This window comes from Myotis myotis, unplaced genomic scaffold (genome assembly GCF_014108235.1).
Source record: "Myotis myotis isolate mMyoMyo1 unplaced genomic scaffold, mMyoMyo1.p scaffold_m19_p_17, whole genome shotgun sequence".
NCBI lineage: Eukaryota > Metazoa > Chordata > Mammalia > Chiroptera > Vespertilionidae > Myotis > Myotis myotis.
The window spans coordinates 20,429,037-20,441,057 of NW_023416321.1; positions in this window are offsets into that span (position 1 = coordinate 20,429,037).

Sequence of the window (12,021 nt, forward strand, 5' to 3'; positions counted from 1 at the left end):
GCAAATAGAGGGTGAGGACTGTTGGCAGCACAAAGACTTAAGCATCCCAGGCCCTGGCTGTCCATCAAGAGACATCCACAGCGCACTCGGCACAGAGGCCGTCAGTAACCGAGTCCGTGTGCACGGACGCCGGCTGGAGTCCGACCGCTTGTACTTTATTTGACTCCGAGTGTGAGCTCCCTGGTGCGAGGCCTCCTTCAGCATGCTGTTCTTGCACCTGCTGAAAATGGGCTGCAGTTCCTGTTGCTCGTGTAGCAGTTTAATTAGAGACCAGCAGGCCCTTCGGATCCTCTGGCATCCACTAAGGCCGGCGCTCCGGTCCTGGGCGGGTGACAGCCTCTCTGAAGCAGGGCGTTAGCTTGGGAAGAAATGGAGAGCAACTCCCCGACTCCCCAGCTGTGTGGACTGGTGCTCCTGCCCCCCCGCGCCCCCTCCCCGCTTCCTGCTCAGGCAGCCCACGGAGTGAACCAGGGAGTATGCAGGACAGAGCTCAGGAGAGGCCCGTTCTGGACAAAACAGAGAAATCCTCGTGTCCTCGAAGACATCTCTGACTCTGCGCACACGTGTGCATGGAGATGTTTCCACACTCGGAAGGAAGGAGTAGGGTGAGATCGCCCTCGTGGCTCTGTCTGTCTGTCTGTCTATCAGGGCTCCTGTTGGGAAGGGTGGCTTTCCCCCCGCCTTCCTCTGCAGCTTGTTCCTGCTGAAGCATGTGTTTTCACTAGTTCTCAAGCCTTTCCTATCCCCACCCGGGGCCAGGCCCCACCCCAGGTGTCAACACTTGCTTCCAGAAAGGCCAAATCTCCATGAGGTGACAACCAAAAGGGCAAATTTGCCAACTCTCAGGGGGGACAGGGGCGGGAGGGGGGGTGGAAGGGGAGGGGATGGGTAGTGGTGGTCTGGGCAGTGGCTGGAGGGGTGGGTGGTGACGGTGCTGATTGCATGAGGGCCTCTGGGGGAGGGCAGCCGGGCTAGGACATGGAGAGGCAGCAGGGATGTGTGAGGGGAGGAGGGGGCGCAGGGGGAGCTCTGCAGGGCCCTCTGAGGTCCTGTTGGGCTTTACAACAGGAGGTGTTGAGTGCCTTCCCTGGAAAAGCCCAGCTCCCTGGCTTGTCACTGACTTTTCATCCCAAGAAAGACCAAGGGCTCAAGGAAGCAAACACCCCTGGCTGGGCTCAGCCCTTTCTTAAGGCGGCGCAGGTTCAGTCCTTACTCCCTGCCTCCCGTGTCCCTCTGCTGCCACACCCCTCCCCCATCCAGATGCCCAATTTTAACTGGAAGGACCGTCTCCCTCTCCCTCTCCCAACTCTGCATCCTGTTATTCCCTCCTAACCCCTTCCCAAGGCTCCTCCCTATTCCCACTCTCTTCGTCTGTGGCTCCTGCTTCTCTGGCTCATGGGGGGAGAGATTTCCTGAAAGCCCAACCCAACCCCAGAAATATCCACCCCGACCCCAGAAATGGCCATTGGTGAATTCACCTGTCAGCATTCCTTTCCCAGACAGTACCAGACCCCCTAGGCTGCCTCCCCCTCTCTCTTGTTCTTTAGATGAGGCAGGGCCATGAGTTAATCTCTTAGGTCCACAGTCACCTCCTCCAGGAAGCCTCCCTGACTTACAGCCCCCCCCACCCCCAACCCCACCCCACCCCCAGTGCCTTCTGACTCCTCATCAGTGTAGTGATTCCTGACCTCTAGTGGCCCTCAGCAGTCACCAGGATTTGTCCCCAAAGCTCAAGGCTGGTGGCCAGGTGGGTTGAAGGAGAGTGAGGGAGACACTCTCCCAATGCAATGGGAGAAGAGACCTGGCCAGCTTGGCGTGAAGAGAGGAGGGTCTAGGTGCCCTCTTCCCGCTTCACTCTACCCTCTGTACCCTCTGCACTGCCCTAGCCCCTTGACCATGAGGCCGAACCTTCCCTAAAAGGGTCCTGGGAGATAACGAAGCAGACACAGCAACCTTCTCTCTGGGACAGGCCCTTCCCTGTGGGATTCCTTAGAGTTGAGGTCCCACCTCTGGGAGCCCTCCAACCCTCAAGGGTATTGTGTGCACAGGCCCCAAACAGGGCACTGTGAGGATGGTCAGGGTCACAGTGACACCTGCTGGGGATTCTAGGAATACCAGCTGGAGAGATGTTAACGAGTGTTGGGGGGTGGGGAGGGCAGTTCATAACACCGCACCACAGAGCTTGGAATTCACCCCAGATGTTAAACCCTCATCCACTTTCCAGAGAAGAAGCACAGAAAGGTGCAGAGGGAACAGGGGCAATGGAATTCCAATGGGGGCTTCCAGGGAAAGCCAGGGCCCCGGGGACAAGAGCCGCATTTCTCAGAATCGGTGGTTTTTGTTTTTTTGTTTTTTAACTATTCACAGAGTCTGGTTTCTAGGGATATACCCAGAAGTAAGTCTGCGATTATTCTTTGCCCTTCCACGTGAAATGGAGTTTTAAGGGCAATAAATAAGTATGCCCTCTGTATACCTTTGTGTTGTATTGCATCAACAAAAGGAAGAAAATATGTGACACTGCAAATGTCAGTGATTAAAAACGGCCCAGGTGACCACAGTCAATGTCAATTTCTGAAGAAATTGGGAGGAATAAATAAGATCATGAAATGAGCCCTAGCTGGTTTGGCTTAGTGCAGTGGTCGGCAAACCGCGGCTCGCGAGCCACATGCAGCTCTTTGGCCCCTTGAGTGTGGCCATGGAAGTTTCAATCGCACGGTATGTGTGAGCCGGCAAGTGGTACTTTGTGGAAGAGCCACACTCAAGGGGCCGCAGTTTGCCGATCACTGGCTTAGTGGATAGTCAGCCTTCCGGCTGAAGGGTCCTGGGTTCGATTCCAGTCAAGGGCACGTGCCCAGGTTGTGGGTTTGATCCCCAGTAGGGGGCGTGCAGGAGGCAGCCGATCAAGGATTCTCTCATGATGGATGTTTCTATCTCTCCCTTCCTCTCCCTTCCTCTCTGAAATCAATACAAATATGTTTTTTAAAATCTCGTAAAGATTTCACATATCATTTGTTTCCCCCTCGCACCCCTTTGCTTGGATAATCCAACCTCACCTGCAGTGATGGGGCTGGAGAGATAACCTACCCATGTAACCAAATGCTTATGTCCTTCCCTGGGTAGAGTTTGGAGTATAAGTGGGAAAAATTGGGGGGAGGGGACTGATGGTGGGGACTCCCGAGGCCCTGGTCCTGGTGCATTAAGGTTTCCATCGCGTCCCCATGTGAGAGCTGACACCACTCTCCCTTCACAAAATGGGGACAGTGAGGTCACCGTCCTAAGGGCTGGAACTGGGATGAGCACCCAGACCCACGTCACTCAGAAGCCGGTGGTGAGAGGTGATTCCAGGGGACAGAGGTAGGGGACACAGGAAGGTGGCAGTGTCCCTGCTGGGAATGTGCCTGGGGAAGATTTGGAGGGATAGCTAGTGGTCAGCGAGACTCAGTTTCCCTCTCACAGGACAGAAGACTGGCCTCGGATACATCTTCAGGATGGACACGCACAGCGTGCAGATCGTGCCCTGAAGAAGGGTACCCCTCCTGGGAGGACACCTTTCGCATCGCAGGCACATCTGCAGTGACCTTTTCCTGACAGCGGAATGAAGTGCCTGGAAGAGGAGGTACCTGAGGGGCTGTGTGGGTGGGCAGTGTCCTGCCAGCCTTTCCCATTCATGTATCACATCCTCCTCCACACCATCATCCAAGGGGGTGGGCAGGTGTTGGGCAACTCCAGGGCATAGCCCTTGCGCGGAGGCACCTTGCGCATTTTCTGCCCCATCTACTTTCTCCCAGCAGTCATCTGAGGGGCAACGGAGCAGAAGCCTTTACTGTACCCCTGGTCTTGCCGGTTCCTCTCAGAGATCTGGCTGAGGATTCAGGCTTCTGCTCTTCCTGCTGGAGCAGAACCTCATAATTGGGGCTGGGGGAGGGGAAGGAAGGAGGGAGAGGAGAGTAAGAGTCCGGAGCCCAGTGGGTGGTGAGTGGAAGGGAAAAATGCAGAACAGGGGTTGGCTTATTTTTTTTTTCACATCTCAGATTCATTTTAAAAAATAACATCCCCGATCCTTTGGGGGGCGGGGGAAGCCCTTCTCCCAATACCATCAGTCGAGTTTGGGGACCCTGAGATGATTTCCTGGAGCAGTATTTGTTGTAACAAGCTTCAGTGCACTTTATAAAAACCTGGGTGTGCAAAACAGATCCATTGGCGTGGAGCTCGGTGCAGGGAGAGGGGATTATTCACCACAGTTCACAGGGTTGTTTCCTTTTCTAATGAATTTCAAGTGAATTTCCACGAGTCTCAAACATTGTATTTACAACTGTTCATCGGATGCTTATTCTATCAGACATGCAAGTACGCGTGTGGCCATGCTTCGCGGCGCATACCCTCTCCTCATGACCACAGCCAACTGGACCAGGTGTGGGTACCTCACCCTCGGGCAGCCAGTCCACAGCTGTCACTGGGCCCCAAGGCCCAATGGCCATGACACAGTGAGGGTGCCAGGGCCGCCATGACGGGCCACATGCAGGCTGTAAGTTCTAAGAAGCAGGAGCAGACATATGTTCGGAAAGAGTGCAGGGTGAGGAAGCCAGCACCGGGAGCAAGCAAGAGAGGCAGGCCAGTACCTGGAAGTCACGCCATAGGGAGCACTGGTGACAGTGTGGCTTCATTTCCCCTTCGCTCTGCCTTTTCTGTCCACTGAGAGCATCATCCTTCCCTACGATCCTTACATAGTCTCTGTATGGCCCCTTCCCTGGTGCTGCTCACAACAGGAGGCAGGCAGGGATTGAGGAGGATTAAGGGGGGAGGGTCACATTTGGGAAAGAGGGTACCAAATAGGAGATGTAGGGCTCTGCAGTGTGAAGCAGGCAGCACGACTGGGCATCCTGCTGACGCGCTGAGAGCCCTTAAGCAAATCACGTCCTCCGCTGAGCTCCGCGTTTGCCGAGTGCAAAGTGAAGGAGCTGGGAGCGATCCCTCTGGGCTCTTCCTGATCTACTTTGTGGCGTCTCCGGTCTCCCATGGACCTGCCCCTCTAGCGCCGTTTCCTCCTCCACTCCCGGCCGCTGTGAGCAGCGACGCCGGTGACCAGCAGGGGGCGCTCCTGCAGAAGGCTGGCCCCCGCGGCCGCGCAGCATCATCCGCCTGGCCAGGGTGTCAGGGCAGGAAGGTCATCCCTTCTCTGTCCTTCCCAGCCTGTTCCAGTCACTTGCCTTCCCGCACGGCCCCTCCCTACCCCACGTTCTGGGATTAACTGTCTGGAAGGTTCCTGGAATCCAGGTTCTTGGGCAGGTCACTTCCTTTTTTTTGTGGGTCTTGGTTTCCCCATGAGCAAACTGCGTTGTGTGAGGCTCAAGTAGGTGTCCTGCTGCTGCACACCCATTATCCTTCTCAGGGCAGGGGGTACTGCTTCTACCATCCACTCGGGAGGTAGAGCCCCCCACCCCATTACAGCCTTTCTCCAAAGTCTTTTTATGCAAAGGTAGGAATAATTTCTGAATTCCATATGCACCTGGCACAGTGCGCGATGCTCAGAAGGTACTTGTGAAATGATTGGTTTTTTGAAATCATCTGGACGGTGCCCACATCCACCCTCACATTTCTCACTGCTGTTCTGTGTGGAAGACAAACGGAGTGATATATCCATTTTACGGATGAGGAAACTGAGGTCACAGAGGAAGCCAGGAACAAGGTTAAGTTACGACCCAGGGTTCTCTCTCCATCCATTGTAGTCAGCGGCCCCTATTGGAGACATGTGGTATTGCAGACTGGTCATAGTAGACACTGAATGCCTGGTCGTGAGGAGGAAGGAAGTGACTGGGGTAGAAGATGACATTGGAGCTGGGGGTGAAAATAAGATTCCCGAGTCAATAACACAGAGTGGCAAGGTTCAGCAAGTCTCAGATATTTCCTGTTATAAAGTCCCCAACTCCCCATTTCAATCTACTCCTCACTCCAAAGTTCAACCCAATACAGTGTAGCAAAGGGATGCTCTGTAGCAGTGGTTCTCAACCTTCCTAATGCCGCAACCCTTTAATACAGTTCCTCATATTGTGGTGACCCCCAACCATAAAATTATTTTCGTTGCTACTTCATAACTGTAATTTTGCAACCGTTATGAATCGTCATGTAAATATGTGATATGCAGGATGTATTTTCATTGTTACAAATTGAACATAATTAAAGCATAGTGATTAATCACAAAGACAATATGTAATTATATGTGTGTTTTCCAATGGTCTTAGGCGACCCCTGTGAAAGGGTCCTTAGACCCCCAAAGGGGTCGCGACCCAGAGGTTGAGAACCGCTGCCCTAGACACACCTTCCCTGGAACAATGAATGGATTGCCTCTTGCCTGGATTCCCACCTCATTTGGTACTTTCTTCTCTTTACTGCAGCACAGTGATGATATATATGCTTCCGGGTCCAGTACCCTGGGTTCTAATCCCAATTCCAACCTTACTAGATGGCCAGTTACTTAACTTCTCTGTGCCTGAGTTTTTTCATCTGTAAATGTTGTGAGGATTAAATGAGTTAATATTCTTCTAGGACTTAGAACAATGCTTGGCACCTTGTAAGTACTCAATACCTAGCTTATGCTTCTATAGAAATATCAAAATGCTATATGTATGTATTTGCACATCTTTCCCAACAAATTGTGTGCTCCTCAAGGCAGGGCCTGGCTTAATCATCTCTTACTCTCAGGGCTGAGTACCAGATGCTCAATCAAAGTTTGTTAAATTGAATATTATGTAATCACTAGTGGCCCAGTGCACGGATTCATGCACATTGAAAGGAAATTAATTAGAAGAAATATTTTAATATCGCTATTCACCCTTTCTCTATAATAGAAATGTCAACAAAAACAACCAAATTCACCATTGACAATGACAGATCGAAACACACATGTGCGATTGGGGCCAGTGAGAGCTTTATATGTATTGCCCATGCACGAGTCAACATTTATTTTTTAAACTAGAGGCTCAGTGCATGAAATTTGTGCATGGGTAGGGTCCCTAGGCCTGGCCAATGATCAGGGTAAATTGGGGCCTTCCTTCCAGCTGCTGGGTGGGGCCTCCCTTCCCTGGCTGCAGGCCACTGGTGGGGGCCTTCCTTCATTTTGCGCTGCCCCCTTGTGGGCAGTGCACATCATAGCAAGCGATCAAACTACTGGTCTTCCGGTTGAACTCCCGAAGGGATACTTTGCATATTAGCCATATATATATATATATATATATATATATATATAGAGAGAGAGAGAGAGAGAGAGAGAGAGAGAGAGAGAGAGAGAGACTGCCAGTGCACATATGTACTGTCTGGTCGGTCAGTTAGATGATCGGATGGACGTATGGTCGGTCACTTAGCCTTTTATATATATAGAATATAGATACTTTATATAAAATGGACATTTTGCAGTAAAATGGAATTAGTGACTAAAATTTTTTTAATATATTGTTATTAATTTCAGAGAAGAAGGGAGAGAGACAGTAATAGAAACATCATTGATGAAAGAGAATCATTGATCGGCTGCCTCCTGCATGCTCCCTACTGGGAATCGAGTCTGCAACCCAGGCATGTGCTCTGACTGGGAATCGAACCCTGACTTCCTGGTTCATAGGTTGACACTCAACCACTGAGCCATGCTGGCCAGGCAAATTAGTGACTTTTTTTGAGGAGTTAAATCTGTGCTCATGTCTTACTGTTTCCTGGAGACAAATCAAGGTTTGAGTCTCTCCCAAATTTAAAGGAAGACCTCCGGCTGGTCCAGGAGAGTCCCACACTGAGTTTAGGAATACATGCTCTGACCCACCTGTCTACTAGTCAATACTTTGCTAATGAGCACTTCCTGCAAACTCAGTTGTACCTGTAGTTGTGAAAATGCAACCTAGAGGAAAGGCCCGTGGTGGTCATCTCCTCCAACCATGCGTGCAGGGAACTGCGTTCCTCCAGGCACCAGCTGCATTCTGGACTTCAAGATGGGGTCCCGTTCCTCTCGCCTTCCTTTTCAGAGAGCAAGAACTTACTCTGGAGAAAACAAGCTAAAATGATGTTGAGAATGCCTCTGTTCAGAGTCAAATCTTGAGAATGTTACTTATAGTAAATTCTGGGATATTTTTCATTTCTATTTCCTAAGGAACTTGCTTTTCTTGCTCTCTTCCTTTCCTTTCTTCCTTCATTTTTCTTTCTTTCTGTTGAGTCATATTAGTGGCTGTGCCTTGTGTGGGAGACCTTCCTGTTGTAAAACACCCAAGTACAGTACAGTTTAGTTGGTGCATGACCCGTGGGAAGGATCTACCGGGGATTCACAATAGTTGAAAACACGTGAATGTTGCTCAGTGCTGCCTGCCCAGTCATCTACCACTGTGTTCCCACTGCTTTGGGAAGTGGGAACCTGGCGATGGGTATATTCATGGTGAGCCCAGTGCCCAGGCAGAGCACACATACACATGCCTCCTGACATTTATGAGTCACCATGGAGTCACTATTCAACATTGGGATTGCTACCTACCTACCTATCTATGATTACTAGACAGAACCCCCTCTAGTTCCAACCATGCAATGATAGAGGGCTCAACATCTTGTCCCTCATGAAGATTATAAAATCAAGGGCAGGGTCCGTAGCCATCAATAAGTCAGGTCTGACCTATCCACACTCCAGTGTGTTTATTCATTCATTAATTCAAATATTTAATGATTACTTGACTGGGAGCTAAAGCTCTGTACCACTAGGGGGAAAGATGTGGGATGTCAAAGAAACAGGAGACAGAGTTTTAGTTCTTGAGAAATCTGTAGTCTACACATAGCAGGGGTGCCTAACATCACCCCAACTCCAGGACTGTGTGCATTAATGTAGTCACTAGCTCAAAATTCAGCTGTGCTAATGAAGTCTCTAGGGCCAAGGTGGTAAGTTAGCAGAACCAGGAGTGGTCAGTCAAGGCAGGCTTCCAGGTGGGGATGGTGCCCACAGCAGGACACCCGTTGGCCATGACAATGGAAGCGGGGGGGGGGGGGGGGGGGGGGGCGGGGGCGGTGCTAAAGGGCAACCCTCTGCATTTGGCCTTCCTTGGCTAAGCTCAAAGATGCTCAGAGCAGGGCCTCAAGCAGGCAAGGGGCAAGGGAAGGTCACACCACCCTCTACAGAACAAAACCTCCACTCAGAGTGCAATTCTGGAGTGAGGAAGGTGAGGCAGGAAAGGGCGAGAAGGCCTCTAATGAGAATTGCCATGGGTGGGGGGAGCTCTGCCAACTCAGGAGTGAGCTCCCCCAGGGAGGACGGGGCCCTTCCCACAGAAGCTAGATGGGTGGGTGCCATAGGAGGATGTCCAGAAATTCTTCTCCCACCCCCACCCCCACCCCCCAAACAGCTTTTCTGCCAGTGCTTCAAGTTCTATCACTAAAGAATTATTCTGGAGTATTTGTCTTTTCTCCCTTTTAAGAAATCTTTTCCCACCATAAATGTTAAATATGCTTATAATAGGAAATTTGGAAAATACAAAGAGGCTAACAATATTTTTTACCCACACTCCCAAGCCCAAGGCACCCACTTTTTTTTTGTTTTAACATCTTGCCATCTTTGTCTGTTGTTTTCAAGCATAGCCATGGTCTTCCCCAGCACCAGCTCTCCTGAGCAGCCAGGCCTGGCCTGGCCTGGGCACTGGTGCCTTCCCTCGGAGCTGCTGGGGCACCTCCTGCACCACTTCCTGTGGGCTGAGAGCATTTCCAATGCAGCCTCCCAGTGATTAGAGGGAGATAGCCAGCCTGGAATTCCTCATTTCCACTGCTCAGGGCCTGGTGGTGAGCTGGGAGGGGTTGTGTGATCGCCTGGCTCTGCCTTGGGCCTGGGCTTGGCTGGGGTTTGGAACCCTGGGGGACCTGACAAAGATGGGTGGATTCTTGCCCTGGCCTCTTTGGCTCAGTGGATAGAGTGTCGGCCTGCGGACTGAAGGGTCCCAGGTTTGCTTCTGGTCAAGGGCATGTACCTTGGTTGCAGGCTCCTCCAGGCAACCAATCGATGTGTTTCTCTCACATCGATATTTCTTTCCCTTTCTCTTCCACTCTCTCTAAAAATCAATGGGAAAATATCCTCAGGAGAGGATTTAAAAAAAAAAAAAAAAGATGGATGGATCCTGAGAGTTTGCTTCAGGCAGGGTGGCTGGACCTGGGGGCAGAATTGGGTCGGGGGAGTTCCGGAGACACCTTGGAGCTGGATTTGATGCAACCATTTGCTAGCCTTTCATCCACATGTTTGTAACGTCCAAAGAGTGTGTGTGTACACACAGGGGGAGGGGAGGACTCCATCCCTGAGCGTGGCTGCCTTGGGCTGGTTAATGGAGACAGGTAGCTGCATGTGGATGTCTAAGAATGCTTCTCTTGCATACCTGTGTGAACCTGTGGGTCCAGGAGCAGCTGTGGGTCTGCCTAGGAATTTAGACAACCATGGGGGAGGTATGGGGGAGTCTGTGTGTCCCTGAATGCCTGGGCTTGCGTTGCAGAGTGTCAAAGAGTGTGTGTGTGTGTGTGTGTGTGTGTGTGTGTGTGTGTGTGTGTGTAATGAAGCATGTGTCTGAGAATAAGAGGGGGTGCTTCTGTGAGCATACATTGTGTCAATATGACTCTTTCTATCCCCGAAGCCCCATAAAACGACCACAGACCAAGGCTATAAGCTGGCAACAACACATTTCCTGAGTACCTACTGTGTGCCGGGCCCTGTGCCAGGCTCTGGAGATACAAAGAGAAATGACCAGCCATGTGGATATTTTCTAAGCATATCTCACTGTCTAACCACGCATGTCTCTGTTGACTCTTTGGCGCTTCCTCCAACCTCTTTGCATCGCAGTCTTAACCATCAGATGTCAACATGTAACTTTTATGAAATGTTGAAAATGTGTCACTTTGGGAGAATGTGCTCCCCCTCCCCCTCCCCTTCTCCAGGCACCTGCATGCTTGTGCATGCTTGTGTGTATGGTATGTGCTTATGGGCGTGAGGACAGGATGGGGAGTTGGGGTAGCCCAAGCTGGACCTGCTCCCTCCCCACTGGCCCGCACTCAGTGCTCACTGGGTGTGGCTAGGGCTCCCGTCTGACTCACACGGGTGCTCCTCGTTGAGCCTGCTTCAAGGGCTTACCAGTGGTGAGCTGGAGCTGGCTCAGACTGGCTTGTAGAGCCGATGGTGCAGATCTCTTCCGAACTCCAGAGATCAGGGGTGACAACACATTGGTAGCTTGAACTATTTCCCGCACAGAAATCGGCAAATGACACACATCAGACACCACACCCCCTCCCCCCAAAAAAGCATGTAAACACTTATCGGCACAACTCCGGTGCCGCCTGCAGTTACAGCAGCAACTGGATGTTGAGTGGTAGCACCTGTTAGGCATCTGGCACCACCCTTACCTGCACAAAAATCCTGGGAGGTGTTTGCCGTTGTCCCCATTTCATATCTGGGGCTCATGTTGACATGATTTGACTTCAGGTCTCTGCCCAGCATACGGGGCTGTGCCCCTCAATAAATAGGACCGTGAAACTTGAGAGGGCCGGCAGAGCTGTTACAAAAGATCTCCCGCCATCTAATCGCTGCTCATTTGACAGGAAAACTGAACTCAGAGAGCCTCACTATTGAGGGGCGGGGTGGGGGGCGGGTGCTTCCTGTGCCAATACCACCTAACACCCAACGCCACAGCTGCCAAAACCACCTAACACCCAACGCCACAGCTGCCAATACCACCTAACACCCAACGCCACAGCTGCCATCGCCCACCAGTCTCCCCACCTGCAATCACCGCGAAGCCGAGGTCGCTGTCACCGGATGTTCTACATGCGTGGCAGAGTTTTTGGAAAGTTTACCTGCAGATCTTGGCATGCAGTGCAAGCTATAGTTTGTTGTGCTTGATTTGACCCAGTGTTCACGACTCTCAAAAGCATTTTAAATGTTGCTTGGGTTTCCCGCCTAGACTGGTACCACCTGCTCACCTGCGCTTCAGGAATTAGGATTAAACTTAAAAAAAAAAAAAAAGAAGAAGAAGAAGA